The 17,358-nt window shown below is 48.8% G+C and overlaps 1 long non-coding RNA gene across 1 annotated transcript; it reads right to left on the minus strand.

Moving 5' to 3' along the window:
- Positions 1-12,565: 12,565 nt before the first annotated feature.
- On the minus strand, positions 12,566-14,250 carry LOC137911917 (uncharacterized). The gene is made up of 3 exons (XR_011106154.1): positions 13,512-14,250; positions 13,300-13,430; positions 12,566-13,113 (listed from the first exon to the last, which is right to left on the minus strand). It is a non-coding gene; the product is annotated as an uncharacterized lncRNA (long non-coding RNA).
- Positions 14,251-17,358: the final 3,108 nt, after the last annotated feature.

Consider the following 17,358-nt stretch of genomic DNA (forward strand, 5'->3'; position numbering starts at 1 on the left):
GACCAACGTCTTCCTCACTGGGGGGAGGGGGGGGGGGTCCTGGGGGACCTACTTGGGATGTGGGTCAGATGCTTCCCGGCTCGTGAGCATCGGTGTCAACGCACCTCGGGCCCCCGGCTGGAGCTGACATCAAGGAAGATTACACACAGGCTCGTTGTCACGGCGATGACCCTGTTCACCGCTGGGTCCGGGCGGACGCATCGGTCCACGCATCTCGGTTGACCTATGACCTTTGGGTCGACCCCCTCAGTCCTGATGTTCAGCCTGAACCCTGGACCGTGAGGGCGGAGCAGGTCCAGAACCCACAAGCCCTGTGTGATGATGGTGCAATGCTGCCCTCTGGTGGCTCCAGCCTGGGTCTGTTTCCTGACCTCATAGGAACTGCAGCGTAGAACAGGAACGCAAGTCTTTTCAAAATAAATGTCATGTTGGCAGGTTTTAGGCTGGGAGGCTCCAAGATGGAGTTTGGAGTTTGACTTCAGCAATCAATGATAAAAACTGATCGACCGAGTTTACTTTTCTCCAGGAATGAGGCCCCTCCCACTGTGACCCCCACGCCTTCATTCTCAGACAGGAAGCTCTTGGAGGGCGCTCTGCCGGCAGACGGAGCGGCTGGAGGGCTTCTCTCCTGGTGGACAGCTCCTCTGGAGGATCCGACTGCTGCTGGTCCAGAACTCCCTTCAGGTTCTCCTGAGGTGGACTCGTCTCCTCCCAGTCAGCAGCCCCACTGTCTGGTTCTGGTCCTCCATCAGACTCTTTCTTCCTGTCCTCGGCCTGATGAAGCTGTGAGGACTGAGGCTCCTCTTCATCGTCTTCCTCACCCTTCACAGAGACGGGACTGAACGTGAACTGGGTGATTTCATCCTCCTCCAGTCCTTGGAGCCGTTCTTCCTCCGGACCGGTCCAGAGGTCCTCCTGTTCCTCTTTAATGGCTGGAAGCTCTGTGGGGGGTCCGGATCCAGGTCCAGACTGGGGCTGGGTTAGGTGAGGAGGAACCTCTTCTGGACCGGGCGACAGCAGCTGGACGTCTGTGGAAAATGAGAGACAGACAGCTTTGAGACAGATGCTAGAGGCCAGACAAGGAAAAACCACACCGTGACTCTGAAATGGTTCTGTGTGACCCGAGGACCGGTTTTAATGTGGACCCAGATGAAGCTCAGTGGAGACGTGTTTCTACTGGATCAAATGATCAGACATGTCCCAGAAATCTTGGTGATCTGAATTTCTAGTTGTGCTGACATTTCCTCCTGGCCTGGTTCTCCCTGATCTCCAGAAACGGAACCGGTTCCTCTGGACTTTGAGATGCTCCTGGTTCCTCATTTCATTTAGATTGTGACCTCATTATTTCTTCCTTTGAAGCTGAACTCTTGTCTCACTATATTTAAAACGCTGCCGGCTTCCCTCGGCCCAGCTCAACCCTAGAACCCGGTTCTAATATTCCTGATCTATCACAGTTATCAACCATTTCTTCAGTCGTCAATTAATCTGTCCTGTATTTACAGCCCATTGTAGCAGCTCGAATCATCAATTAAGGGGTTATTTGTGTCAATCTGTTTGATATTTTCATTGTTTTTCTGTTTGACATGTTTGTAGGAGCTTCAGCTAAGCTAGGATAGCATCCTGATGCATGCAGATATATGTAAAGATAGCTTCCAGCTACCGTAAGATTAGCATCACATTAAGATAGCTTCCAGCTACCATGACATTAGCTTTAAATGTGGTAGCTTCTAGCTACTATTAAGTTAGCATTAAATTCAGACAGCTTCTAGCTACCGTTACATTAACATTAAATTAGGGTAGCTCTGAGCTACCGTTAAATTAGCGTTGGATTAGGACTAGCAGCTAAAGGTGCTGTGAGACCATTAGTTTGGTGGTTTATAGACTCTGCTGGTCTACATTGGGGACGTTTCAAAGACCGGACTGGCTCCAGCTCATGGCCGGGTCCGGTTCATACTGGTCACCGTGATGTCTGGTGACATGTGGACCAGGCATCAAGCCTGGTGAGGGAGGAGTCAGCATTTCTTTTGAGAAAAAACTTTATTTAAGATTAATTTTTTTCATGCATGACTTTGTGAATAAATCATAAATGCTAACAAATGCTGAGAATCCAATCCAACATCTTAACGCCGAAGTCGCAAAATCACGACAAGCAAAATATGGGGCCTCATGTAGTTACCAATTCACACCAGCAGATGGCAGACATCTGCCACTTCAACCTGAGCCACTTGTGTGTTTCCATTCAAAGTTAGGTAGTTACTAGTTTATAAAGTGTAAGGAGACGAGAAAGTAGTCTTGGAGTAAGACAGCAAGAGAGCACAGTTTAGCGAGAGAAAACGAACCATGGCTGACTCAGAATCTGACGAGGAATATTCACCCTCTGATGAATGTGTTCAGTCGTCCAGTGAGACGGAAAGTTCCACAAGCAGGACATAACGGAGCCGCTGCTTCACTTCTTCCTGTCCAGGGTGGATGGAGGGGATGTCGTGGGTGTCGCAGGGTTGGTAATAACGCTAACGGTAGCGTTTTGACTGCTCGCGGGAATGAAAAAAGCTGTGGAAATAGCGGCATAGTGACAGCGGGAGATAATACACCGCTAATAGCGGAGGGGGCAGCGGGTGCGCTCGCCGTCCAACCAAGAATAATGAGGTGATGGCTGGGTTTACTTGAGAGATGAGGAAGTGGTCCATGTACACTGGACGCCTGGTGATGTCATAATATGCAAATTAGACGAGTTAATTTATTCCCATCACAAACTTCGGTTCATACTGATTATTCTCATTTACAGTATGGCTTTATCAATTTACAACCTTTTAAAAAAAGTGAAAAAGTCAAAACGGAATATTTTATTGTAAAAAAAAAAAAGAGTTAAATCTGAAGGTGAAGATTTAGTTTGACCCTCTGCTGGTTTCAGGTTGATGGTTCGAGGGGTCTTTACCAGCACTTGGTGGGGGGCAGTAGACCAAGTTTAACCCTCCGTCTGGGGTAGAAGGTGTCTCTGACTTCCGTCTCAAGATAAACGCCGGGCACTTTGAAAATGGACACAGCTGAGAAGTGGAGACAGGATGAATGAGTTAGGAGACGTGGCTTAGCCTAACCCTTACCCTACAACTACCCCGAACCCTAAAACTAACCCTAAACCCTTACCCTACAACTACCCCGAGCCCCTAACCTCTAACCCTTACCCTACAACTACCCCGGACCCTAAAACTAACCCTAAACCCTTACCCTAACCCTAACCCTAACTCTAACCCTAGCCCTCTAACCCTAACCCTAACCCTCTAACCCTAACCCTAACCCCTAACCCTAACCCTAACCCTAACCTCTAACCCCAACCCTAACCCTAACCTACCGAAATGGCATCAGAACCTGAGGAGAAAAGCATTGGGAGGGAGACTGCCTCAATCCAAAAAGAAGATCCGAAAAGGAGGAAAACGGGACACACAGGACAACACATATATGAGATACAATTTATCTTGACAAACTGAAGATACTCACCTGTTGTTGTGTCTTCTCTTGGTCCAGCCTGTTGAAGTCCATGGGAGAGGAGAGGGGACCTACCTGTAAAGACAGAGAACATGTAAACCTGATGGGACGTTCCCCAGATGACCTTCCCTATTCCTTTCCTCTATACCTGTCCCAATTATTTTTTTCTAACCTTAACCCTAAATTCTATTTCTAAACTTAACCCTTCCCTTTCCCTTCTCCTAACCCTAACCTTTCCTACCCCATACCTAGATTTGAAGCGAAAGTGATTGATCACCTGTGCCCGTGCCCATCCAACATCTTAGGATGTTGGATAAAACCCCCCCTAAACCTAACCCCAACCCTGATTGTGTGCAGTACCACCTCCGGACCACGGTGTGGCGCTTTAATGATTAGTGTGCAGTACCACCTCCGGACCACACTGTGGCGCTATAACGTGGCGCTTTAATGATTAGCGTGCAGTACCACCTCCGGACCACACTGTGGCGCTATGACGTGGCGCTCTAATGATTAGCGTGCAATACCACCTCCGGACCACGCTGGCGCTATAACGTGGCGCTTTAATGATTAGTGTGCAGTACCACCTCCGGACCACACTGTGGCGCTATAACGTGGCGCTTTAATGAGTACAGCGTGCAGTACCTCCTCCGGATCACAGTGTGGTGCTATAGCGTGGCGCTTTAATGGCCGTTTCTGGAATAACACCAGAAATGTTCCAAACATTTGAAATCGAAATATCGCGTGAACCGTACGTTGTAGAGACTTGAGAAGTTGATCTACCCAATATAATTCGGCTATGCTGAACACGCCGGTCCAAACCCCGCCTCTGTACGACCTTCCGTTCCTGAAATATGACGAAATTAAACCTTTACACGTCCATCACGTCGTCATTCTTAGTCACACCCACCTTCCCGTCACGTCAGTTCCAGCCACATACGTCATCTATAAGTGTGCCAAGTTACAAGTTGTTTGTGTGCATACCCTAACCAAAACAAGAAAATATAAATATAAAGACAAATTAACGTAAGGATTAGAACTGACATAAAATGACATACTGTACTTTACAGGTTGTCTTTATTTGTTTACTCTCTGAGACACTGGCGGTCTTTGGAATTCCCTGGATGCTCAAACGGAGCGGAAAGCTGGCGGTGAAGGAATCTGGAATCTGGAATCTGGAACCTGGAATCTGGAACCTGGAATCTGGAATCTGGAATCTGGAATCTGGAACCTGGAATCTGGAATCTGGAACCTGGAACCTCGGGCCAGAGGTCAGTGAAGTTCGTTGCTCCCTGCAGATTCAGAAAAACCACGGCGACCAGAATCCAGACGGATTGGTCTGTTTGAGTGGAGAGCAGGCGAAGATGATGATGCGACCAACGTCTTCCTCACTGGGGGGAGGGGGGGGGGGTCCTGGGGGACCTACTTGGGATGTGGGTCAGATGCTTCCCGGCTCGTGAGCATCGGTGTCAACGCACCTCGGGCCCCCGGCTGGAGCTGACATCAAGGAAGATTACACACAGGCTCGTTGTCACGGCGATGACCCTGTTCACCGCTGGGTCCGGGCGGACGCATCGGTCCACGCATCTCGGTTGACCTATGACCTTTGGGTCGACCCCCTCAGTCCTGATGTTCAGCCTGAACCCTGGACCGTGAGGGCGGAGCAGGTCCAGAACCCACAAGCCCTGTGTGATGATGGTGCAATGCTGCCCTCTGGTGGCTCCAGCCTGGGTCTGTTTCCTGACCTCATAGGAACTGCAGCGTAGAACAGGAACGCAAGTCTTTTCAAAATAAATGTCATGTTGGCAGGTTTTAGGCTGGGAGGCTCCAAGATGGAGTTTGGAGTTTGACTTCAGCAATCAATGATAAAAACTGATCGACCGAGTTTACTTTTCTCCAGGAATGAGGCCCCTCCCACTGTGACCCCCACGGCTTCATTCTCAGACAGGAAGCTCTTGGAGGGCGCTCTGCCGGCAGACGGAGCGGCTGGAGGGCTTCTCTCCTGGTGGACTCCGCCATCATCCGGCTGGCGAGCAGCTCCTCTGGAGGATCCGACTGCTGCTGGTCCAGAACTCCCTTCAGGTTCTCCTGAGGTGGACTCGTCTCCTCCCAGTCAGCAGCACCACCGTCTGGTTCTGGTCCTCCATCAGACTCTTTCTTCCTGTCCTCGGCCTGATGAAGCTGTGAGGACTGAGGCTCCTCTTCATCGTCTTCCTCACCCTTCACAGAGACGGGACTGAACGTGAACTGGGTGATTTCATCCTCCTCCAGTCCTTGGAGCCGTTCTTCCTCCGGACCGGTCCAGAGGTCCTCCTGTTCCTCTTTAATGGCTGGAAGCTCTGTGGGGGGTCCGGATCCAGGTCCAGACTGGGGCTGGGTTAGGTGAGGAGGAACCTCTTCTGGACCGGGCGACAGCAGCTGGACGTCTGTGGACAATGAGAGACAGACAGCTTTGAGACAGATGCTAGAGGCCAGACAAGGAAAAACCACACCGTGACTCTGAAATGGTTCTGTGTGACCCGAGGACCGGTTTTAATGTGGACCCAGATGAAGCTCAGTGGAGACGTGTTTCTCCTGGATCAAATGATCAGACATGTCCCAGAAATCTTGGTGATCTGAATTTCTAGTCGTGCTGACATTTCCTCCTGGCCTGGTTCTCCCTGATCTCCAGAAACGGAACCGGTTCCTCTGGACTTTGAGATGCTCCTGGTTCCTCATTTCATTTAGATTGTGACCTCATTATTTCTTCCTTTGAAGCTGAACTCTTGTCTCACTATATTTAAAACGCTGCCGGCTTCCCTCGGCCCAGCTCAACCCTAGAACCCGGTTCTAATATTCCTGATCTATCACAGTTATCAACCATTTCTTCAGTCATTAATTAATCTGTTCTGTATTTACAGCCCATTGTAGCAGCTCGAATCATCAATTAAGGGGTTATTTGTGTCAATCTGTTTGATATTTTCATTGTTTTTCTGTTTGACATGTTTGTAGGAGCTTCAGCTAAGCTAGGATAGCATCCTGATGCATGCAGATATATGTAAAGATAGCTTCCAGCTACCGTAAGATTAGCATTATATTAAGATGGCTTCCAGCTACCATGACATTAGCTTTAAATGTGGTAGCTTCTAGCTACTATTAAGTTAGCATTAAATTCAGACAGCTTCTAGCTACCGTTACATTAACATTAAATTAGGGTAGCTCTGAGCTACCGTTAAATTAGCGTTGGATTAGGACTAGCAGCTAAAGGTCCCGGCCATGCAGTGAGACCATTAGTTTGGTGGTTTATAGACTCTGCTGGTCTACATTGGGGACGTTTCAAAGACCGGACTGGCTCCAGCTCATGGCCGGGTCCGGTTCATACTGGTCACCGTGATGTCTGGTGTCATGTGGACCAGGCATCAAGCCTGGTGAGGGAGGAGTCAGCATTTCTTTTGAGAAAAAACTTTATTTAAGATTAATTTTTTTCATGCATGACTTTGTGAATAAATCATAAATGCTAACAAATGCTGAGAATCCAATCCAACATCTTAACGCCGAAGTCGCAAAATCACGACAAGCAAAATATGGGGCCTCATGTAGTTACCAATTCACACCAGCAGATGGCAGACATCTGCCACTTCAACCTGAGCCACTTGTGTGTTTCCATTCAAAGTTAGGTAGTTACTAGTTTATAAAGTGTAAGGAGACGAGAAAGTAGTCTTGGAGTAAGACAGCAAGAGTTTAGCGAGAGAAAACGAACCATGGCTGACTCAGAATCTGACGAGGAATATTCACCCTCTGATGAATGTGTTCAGTCGTCCAGTGAGACGGAAAGTTCCACAAGCAGGACATAACGGAGCCGCTGCTTCACTTCTTCCTGTCCAGGGTGGATGGAGGGGATGTCGTGGGTGTCGCAGGGTTGGTAATAACGCTAACGGTAGCGTTTTGACTGCTCTCGGGAATGCAAAAAGCTGTGGAAATAGCGGCATCGTGACGGCGGGAGATAATACACCGCTAATAGCGGAGGGGGCAGCGGGTGCGCTCGCCGTCCAACCAAGAATAATGAGGTGATGGCTGGGTTTACTTGAGAGATGAGGAAGTGGTCCATGTACACTGGACGCCTGGTGATGTCATAATATGCAAATTAGACGAGTTAATTAATTCCCATCACAAACTTCGGTTCATACTGATTATTCTCATTTACAGTATGGCTTTATCAATTTACAACCTTTTAAAAAAAGTGAAAAAGTCAAAACGGAATATTTTATTGTAAAAAAAAAAAAGAGTTAAATCTGAAGGTGAAGATTTAGTTTGACCCTCTGCTGGTTTCAGGTTGATGGTTCGAGGGGTCTTTACCAGCACTTGGTGGGGGGCAGTAGACCAAGTTTAACCCTCCGTCTGGGGTAGAAGGTGTCTCTGACTTCCGTCTCAAGATAAACGCCGGGCACTTTGAAAATGGACACAGCTGAGAAGTGGAGACAGGATGAATGAGTTAGGAGACGTGGCTTAGCCTAACCCTTACCCTACAACTACCCCGAACCCTAAAACTAACCCTAAACCCTTACCCTACAACTACCCCGAGCCCCTAACCTCTAACCCTTACCCTACAACTACCCCGGACCCTAAAACTAACCCTAAACCCTTACCCTAACCCTAACTCTAACCCTAGCCCTCTAACCCTAACCCTAACCCTCTAACCCTAACCCTAACCCTAACCTCTAACCCCAACCCTAACCCTAACCCTAACCTACCGAAATGGCATCAGAACCTGAGGAGAAAAGCATTGGGAGGGAGACTGCCTCAATCCAAAAAGAAGATCCGAAAAGGAGGAAAACGGGACACACAGGACAACACATATATGAGATACAATTTATCTTGACAAACTGAAGATACTCACCTGTTGTTGTGTCTTCTCTTGGTCCAGCCTGTTGAAGTCCATGGGAGAGGAGAGGAGAGGGGACCTACCTGTAAAGACAGAGAACATGTAAACCTGATGGGACGTTCCCCAGATGACCTTCCCTATTCCTTTCCTCTATACCTGTCCCAATTATTTTTTTCTAACCTTAACCCTAAATTCTATTTCTAAACTTAACCCTTCCCTTTCCCTTCTCCTAACCCTAACCTTTCCTACCCCATACCTAGATTTGAAGCGAAAGTGATTGATCACCTGTGCCCGTGCCCATCCAACATCTTAGGATGTTGGATAAAACCCCCCCTAAACCTAACCCCAACCCTGATTGTGTGCAGTACCACCTCCGGACCACGGTGTGGCGCTTTAATGATTAGTGTGCAGTACCACCTCCGGACCACACTGTGGCGCTATAACGTGGCGCTTTAAGGATTAGCGTGCAGTACCACCTCCGGACCACACTGTGGCGCTATGACGTGGCGCTCTAATGATTAGCGTGCAATACCACCTCCGGACCACGCTGGCGCTATAACGTGGCGCTTTAATGATTAGTGTGCAGTACCACCTCCGGACCACACTGTGGCGCTATAACGTGGCGCTTTAATGAGTACAGCGTGCAGTACCTCCTCCGGATCACAGTGTGGTGCTATAGCGTGGCGCTTTAATGGCCGTTTCTGGAATAACACCAGAAATGTTCCAAACATTTGAAATCGAAATATCGCGTGAACCGTACGTTGTAGAGACTTGAGAAGTTGATCTACCCAATATAATTCGGCTATGCTGAACACGCCGGTCCAAACCCCGCCTCTGTACGACCTTCCGTTCCTGAGATATGACGAAATTAAACCTTTACACGTCCATCACGTCGTCATTCTTAGTCACACCCACCTTTCCGTCACGTCAGTTCCAGCCACATACGTCATCTATAAGTGTGCCAAGTTACAAGTTGTTTGTGTGCATACCCTAACCAAAACAAGAAAATATAAATATAAAGACAAATTAACGTAAGGATTAGAACTGACATAAAATGACATAAATGCGCATTAAACAAATAAGCACAAATATAAATCACAGGCTTAATTGGCTTCACATGGCATTCACATAAACACTAATTAACACAGAAAAGCAAGCATTGGCCACATAGACTCCAAAGGAATAAAGATGAGGTTAAACGTCTTCTTAGAGATTATTTTCCAACAATTTCTTGGACCAATTCTGCTTGCTCCTTTCCAGACATTGACGGCCGCACGCCCAGTCTTTCTCATGGAGCGCGCCAATAATCCCATCCCGTGGGGTACACAAACATGCGGAACTAAAGTTTGGTTCCCCCCTATCCCCCCGACATCAAATTAATTACACATAAATATTAGAGATACATTAGCTGGCAGCTACAGTTTGTGTGCATATTTATGCTTATTGTCAACTTCAAACGCTCACTAAAGCGTCCTCGTTCGCTCTCTTGTGGCCGTTTCTGGAATAACACCAGAAATGTTCCAAACATTTGAAATCGAAAAACACTCCGGCTGGAAAGATCCGTCCACAAAAACACTCCGACTGGAAACATGCGCTTTGTGATACTAATTACGATTATTTTGTTGTTAGGCGAGACTGGTCCGTCCACAAAAACACTCCGACTGGAAACATGCGCTTTGTGATACTAATTACGATTATTTTGTTGTTAGGCGAGACTGGTCCGTCCACAAAACCACCCCGCCTCTGAACGACCTTCCGTTCCTGACACATCACAAAATTAAACCTTTACACATCCATAACGTGGTCACCGTTATGTGTGTATATTTATGCTGATTGTAAACTTCTGATGTTCACTGTAGCGGCGCCATGTCTCCACAAGAGGGCAGCATCATTTTATATTGCGGCCGTTTCTGGAACGAAACCGGAAATGTCCCAAACTCCGTTCATTTCTTCGAATTATCGCGAGAACGGTACGTTGTAGGGACTTGGAAACCTGGTCTACCCGACATAATTCGGCCACGCTGAACACGCCGGTCCCAACCGCGTCTCTCTACGACCTTCCCTTCCCGAGATATGGCAATAATAAAGCTTTGCACGCATGTGACGTCTACACCGTAAATCACATCAACCTGTCCGTCACCTCATTTATAGCCCTATGTGTCATCTATAAGTGTACCGAGTTACAAGTTGATGAGACATTTGCTCAAAGAGTTTTGACTTTTCTTTCCCAATCTCTCTCTCTTCCCTGGAGCGATTGGGCTGAATTTTTTATATGTTATTCTCTGGTGAAGGTGGAGTGGTTGTGCACTGATTTGACCTCTCTCGGCCTTGTCGTTTGCCCGTGGCGGGCCGTTGAGTGTGGAATTTTTAGCCCTCTGGGGCCGCTTAGCTTGGCCCCCGTAGCACCGAACGACTTACAATTTTCAGGAGGAACCTCGTCTGACGCCTCTGAACCGGATTCCAGAGTTTGGAGGCGTTGGCACGTAGCCAAAGCTACTTCCTGTACGGGAGGGGCCATCTCCTGATTTTACACGTCAGGGAGATGCCCCGGTGCTGTTTTCAGGCCCGCAGCTGCATGGGAAGCCGAATGAGGCCCAAAAATCAGACTGCGTGCAGCCAGGTCAAAGGTGGTGGAAGGCCTCTATTTGAGGGGAAAACAGACATTTTGAGGACACGCTGACGTTGTCCCTCTCACGTGAAAGCACACCGGCACCGCTGCGTCCGGCTGGATGAGCAGATGTCAGCCGATGCCTCGTTTGGCCCCGAAATCAGAGGTCACGTGCTATAACGCCGTGCTACGCTACCTTCCCTTTTTTTTTCCCCCACCGCGCGGCTGTGCCTTATCGTACAGACACGTGACCACCACCATCGGACTCGTCTCGTTCCGCTGATGTTGTTTGATGTTCTGTTTTCCCCAGTACGACTTTTCTGCACAAGGGGTGAACTGAGAGAAATTTAGGCCCAAAGCCTGAGGCCGCTTCCGGGTTTTTGCACGTCGCGAGGCCGTGCCCGGTCGTAGCGACACGTGACCACCACAGAAATGTCGAGGTTTTACCAGAGAATAAGGTGGAATGTGGTGACTGTAGACGGGTAACGGTCAGACCGACCTTATCTTAGAGCATCTCTCCAACCCGCTGCTGCCAAACTCTCCGTTTGCCCCTTTGGAACACTGTAAACTTTATCGTTTTTAACAATTGGGGGAAAAATAAAGCAGTTATTGGGACCGTTTCTGTATTTATTAGGTGTGAGAGGCATTGCAGAATCTGTTCCACGTGTTTCTACAATGTTGTGGGCGTTCCCGTCCGCCACCTAGTGGACAGAGAAAGTGACCGCCGTACACAATCACTCGTCCTGACAGGGCTTGACGTCATAATTCCAGGTTTATGTCTCGCTGTAAACATGAGCCTCGCGCGCCGCTCGTAACTTTACATCACCCCAGTGGAGTCATTGAACGCGCCGTTTCCCATTTACTTTACCAAACAACAAACCTCAAATTCTTGTAAAAAAAAAACTACACGCTGCACCCCTTGGCTTCGAACCCAGGACCTTCCGGCCGGGAGTCAAGTGTGCTACCCACTGCACCACCGAGAACGCAGTACGATGTCGCATAAGGAAAAAGCACAGCTCCAGTGCAACACGCCGTGGTCTGAAATAGCACCTCATCATCCGACAAGTATGACTTTGCTAATGCCTCGGGTTTCCTACCCCGCACTGGGGGGTGGTTGGTATTGCTACCAACCACCGTGTCGGAGGCCCCGGGTTCGAGTCCCGCTGTGGGAGTGGGGTAGAGCGGGGGTAGCGGGGTAGGCCTGGGGCCTTGCCTGGGCGGAGTGAACTGGACCGGTCCACTTCACTCCGCCCAGGTGGCCCTGGGCCTACCCTGCTACCCCCTCTCCATCCCATTCCCGTGGTGGGATTTGAAGCCGGGGCTCTTTGAACTTTTCAACATTGCTACCAACTATTCCCCCACCCCCCGTGCACACACCGACGCACGCACTCATACACTACGGACAACTCGGAGTAATCGATTCCCCTAAATCGCACGTTTTTGGAGGTGGGCGGAAACGGGAGAACCCCGACGCAGACACGATTTGAACCCAGTACCATCTGGCTGTGAGGCCAGCATAAACTCGACCAGCTGATAACCAGTCATTAACAAATTCTCAACACCAATGATGACATCACAGACAATCTGAATGTAAATATACATACTTTAATCTCATGTCCACAAATAATCAACAACAAACCTAACTGCAGATGCAAATTGTATTGATCCAAATATAGACATTTTGCCAGCTGAAATATATTACATTTTAAAAAGGTCCAAATATTTTAGATCTCCAGTACTCACACAATACTGCTGTAGTACTCATTCAGTACTGCCCCAGTACTAATAGAGTACTACAATAGAGTATAAGCTGCCCGTTATGGGCTTTTCTTCCGAGCAGATCAGATCGGCAATATGAAGAAAATGTACATTTATATTTCTATCCATCTGGTTCACGTTTCACATCTAACACTGTAAAAAATAAAACAGCAAATACACTGCAAAAAAAACCCATGTGTTCATTTGGCCTTTGGTTTGCTGACAGGATGTGATGTCACAGATCACACACCCAAGCCTCGTTGTATCGGAAAGTCTTCGAGAACACCGAGTCGCTCCACCAGCATCGCATCCACGTCTGACTCGTCCCCACGAGGGACGCTGCCATTGCACCGACGGAGAGATGCTTTCCGCTTCCTGGGGACCATGGTAACAGGAAGTCCCGCCCCTGAAGTCGACAAACATTTTGAAAAAAGAAGTGTGAAGAACAAGATAAAGAGAAGTGCTACCTCTATGTAGTAATAATGAATACAACTGCGTAGTTAGAAATAAAATACAAAATAACACAAAGGAGGGACATAAATAAGGAGACTACCGTCGCTTTATCATGCTCTCAATACATTTCCCAACCCACCTTGCAGTCTCTTCCTTTTCCGGGGCTGAGTGAAGTCAGGAAAAAGGAGAACCCTCCGTCTTTTCTGCCGTCCAATCAGGAGTAGCGCTCCATTCTTCTCCCGTGGCTCCTCAAACATTGTTTCAAGACTCCTGTGGGGTGAAAAACAAAACATGGTAGAAGACTGGAGATTCAGCGAGATTTGCATTATTCATTTTAAAGGTTACCATTACCTGTTGGTTGAGGGGGAATTGTAGTTCTTGTTCGTATAAATCTCCTCCAGACTGAACTCTTTCTTCTTTAACCTGAAAAAATGTTCACTGATGATTTTGGAATATGGTCAATGTGTTTGTAAATGACTGCGTTCACTTGGCCACTTCCTCCCCGCTCCCCTCTCCTGGGTTTTTTGTGGCTGAAGTTGTGCAGAGTAATCGGGGCATCATCTTCCCCTGCTCCTCCTTTGAAAGACACCTCCATCCTTCCGACAAATCCCCCAGCAGACTCATCTCCATCTTCGTCCCCATTTCCAGCCATCTCTCTTCCTCTGTGGTTCTTCCTCCTCCTTTTGTCACCACATCCGTCGCCCTCCTCCGCGTCGCCTCCCCTGCCCCCGCCTCGTGATTGGCTCAGACTGGAGGAACGGTGTGGAGGCGCGGGTGAGTCCCCGGCGATAATGGAGAACAGCCTGATCCTCCTTTCTCTTCTCTTTGCCTGGTCCTCCTCTTCTTCGCTCCGATGCTCCTCTCCAGAGAGTCCAGACGATGACCGAGGGAAGCCAGCGCCCCTCGCAGGAGGCGGCGCACCTCCGAGCGGTGAGCTGAGAGGAGGCGGGGCAAGACTGAGGAGCAGGAGGAAGAACGGAAGGTAAGGAGGGAGCGGGAGGTTGAGATGAGAGAGGTGGAGGGCTGGGAGAGGGGGAACGAGCGGGAGAAGTTAAGACTGCAGTGTGAGAGAGGAGAGAGGGAGCAGAGGGTGACTCATGAGGAGAGGAGACAAGAGAGTGAGGAGAGGAAGCTGCGGAGGAGACGCTCCAAGGAGACACAGGCGGAGACAAAACTCCTGAAGGACAACAAAAAGGCAGCGAGTTCCCTCGCTCAGCTGGTCTGCGTGGAAACAGAAGTTCTCAAACGGACTTTCCATCCATCAAAACGAACCCGTTTCAGACGCGCCGCCATCGGCCTCATCATCAGCCGAAGGCCGAGCTGGATGCCGCGTCGCCGTCGCCGCCCCCAAGCCCTGCCGCCTGCCATCGCTGTCCTTCAGGGTCAGAGGTCGACTCAGCATTTTCGAGGACTGTGAGAGAGACAGAATAACATCTAATGACAAAAACAACGACAAAAAGAGTTCTGGGCCTCCAGCCGAGGAAGGTTGAAGTCACCTGAAAGTTGTTTGTGCCATTTGCTCCACGCACGCACGCGCGCGCGCACACACACACACACACACACACACACACACACACACACACACACACGCACGCTTAAAGAGGAGTTAAAGAAGCCATTTCTGGAGAAACCATCTCTGAACAGAGGAGGAGGATTAAGACACCGTATATTATTATTGTAGAATCTGCCTAACACCAAATCCGTGTACGTAACAAGTGTAAAATCTTTTTAACCTGAATACTCGTCTCGTAATTGCACTTCCGGTTAGATGCTAAACTGCATTTCATTACCCCCCCCAGCCACACCTGGGTGCAGCTCAACAAAAGAGCTCACCTGAGGGTGTCTAATTTCTCTCGCGGCTCAGAATCCCATAAACATTCCTACAAGTTAATTCATCGTCATTTGACGAACAGGAGTTCCTTTTTTTTTTTGGCCTTATTACTTTCTCACATCGGTCTTTTTTATGTGACATGAAACAAAGGGACACTCACAGAAAACGAGCGGTATTTAGGATCGGCGTGAGAACAAAACAGAAAAAAGGGATTTGGAGAAAATACAAAAGCTGCTCGAGCTAGCTGCGCCTAGCTACCGTTAGCATATTATATTGCGCGTGAATCGGTTAAAACGTCATAAATCGGGAAATCCATTTTACCTTTTCAAGGCCTTCGGATTCGTTTGGTCTCCTTTAACTGCTCTTATCTCATTTTAAGCGCTTCCGACGCTAGAAAATGCCAAACCTGGCCGTGCGGTCCGGTGCAAGACACTCTTCTGACGTCACTAATGCCCGGCGTTAAATAGCGGAAGTCACAATGACAATGATGGAACTTCCGCTGAAAGTTTCAAAATAAAAGTGTTAGTCTAGCGCAGTGTTTCCCAACCTTTCTTGAGCCGCGGCTTCTGGAGCTCGTCCAGGAAGCAGAAGGCCAACACGTTGGGGTAGCTTCCGCCGCACACCATCAGGTAGCCGACGCCCAGCGAGCTCGTGAAGCTGGAAAAAAAACAAGACGGTCACTCTCGCGGCGTGCGTTGGTGACGCGTTAACGAATCACGGTGGCGGCGGCGTTCCCGCTTAGCCTGAACGCGCTGCTAACGCCGCCGTGGCACGTCGGCGCCTCAGATTAGTGTGCAGTACCACCCCCGGACCACACTGTGGCGCTATAACGTGGCGCTTTGATGATTAGTGTGCAGTACCACCTCCGGCCCACGGTGGGCGCTATAACGTGGCGCTTTAATGATTAGCGTGCAGTACCACTTCCGGACCACGGTGTGGCGCTATAACGTGGCGCTTTAATGATTAGTGTGCAGTACCACCTCCGGACCACGGTGTGGCGCTATAACGTGGCGCTTTAATGAGTACAGCGTGCAGTACCTCCTCCGGATTACGGTGTGGTGCTATAGCGTGGCGCTTTAATGGCCGTTTCTGGAATAACACCAGTAATGTTCCAAACATTTGAAACCGAAATATCGCGTGAACCGTACGTTGTAGAGACTTGACAAGTGGGTCTACCCACCATAATTCGGCTATGCTGAACACGCCGGTCCAAACCCCGCCTCTGTACGACCTTCCGTTCCTGAGATATGACGAAATTAAACCTTTACACGTCCATCACGTCGTCATTCTTAGTCACACCCACCTTCCCGTCACGTCAGTTCCAGCCACATACGTCATCTATAAGTGTGCCAAGTTACAAGTTGTTAAGACATTTATTTGTGTGCATATTTATGCTTTTTGTCAGCTTCAGACGCTCACTGAAGCGGCCGCATTCGCCCTCCTGTGGCTGTTTCTGGAATAACACCGGAAATGTTCCAAACATTTGAAATCAAAATATCGCGTTAACCGTACGTTGTAGAGACTTGAGAAGTGGGTCTACCCACCGTAATTCGGCTATGCTGAACACGCCGGTCCAACCCCCGCCTCTGTACGACCTTCCGTTCCTGAGATATGACGAAATTAAACCTTTACACGTCCATCACGTCGTCATTCTTAGTCACACCCACCTTTCCGTCACGTCAGTTCCAGCCACATACGTCATCTATAAGTGTGCCAAGTTACAAGTTGTTAAGACATTTATTTGTGTGCATATTTATGCTTTTTGTCAGCTTCAGACGCTCACTGAAGCGGCCGCGTTCGCCCTCCTGTGGCTGTTTCTGGAATAACACCGGAAATGTTCCAAACACATTCTCCATCACTCTGCACTGTTGACCCTAGGTACCTGAAGTCCTCTACCTTCTTCAACTAGAGCAGCGAAAAGTGTAAATTAAACTGATGCATTAGGTAACGAAATACCCCCCCCCCCCCCCCGCTTGTACCCGAAATCTAGTTCTTTCGGTCATGACCCATCCCTCATGACCATAGGTGAGAGTAGGAAAGAAGATTGACCGGTAGATTGAGAGATTTGACTTCGGCTCAGCTCTCTTTTTGTCACAACGATGCGGTAAAGCGACTGCAATAACGCACCCACTGCTCTGACTCGCCGGCCAATCTTACGCTCCACTGTCCCCTCACTCGTGAACAAGACCCCAAAGTACTTGAACTCCTTCACTTGAGGTAAGGAGTCATTCCCTACCCGGAGTATGCAATCCATCACTTTCCTGCTGAGAACCATAGCCTCAGATTTAGAGGTGCTAATCCTGATCCCAGCCGCTTCACACTCTGCTGCGAACCGATCCAGTGAGTGGAAATATATTTCCAACAAGA

Source organism: Brachionichthys hirsutus, chromosome 24 (assembly GCF_040956055.1).
Source record: "Brachionichthys hirsutus isolate HB-005 chromosome 24, CSIRO-AGI_Bhir_v1, whole genome shotgun sequence".
Taxonomy (NCBI): domain Eukaryota; kingdom Metazoa; phylum Chordata; class Actinopteri; order Lophiiformes; family Brachionichthyidae; genus Brachionichthys; species Brachionichthys hirsutus.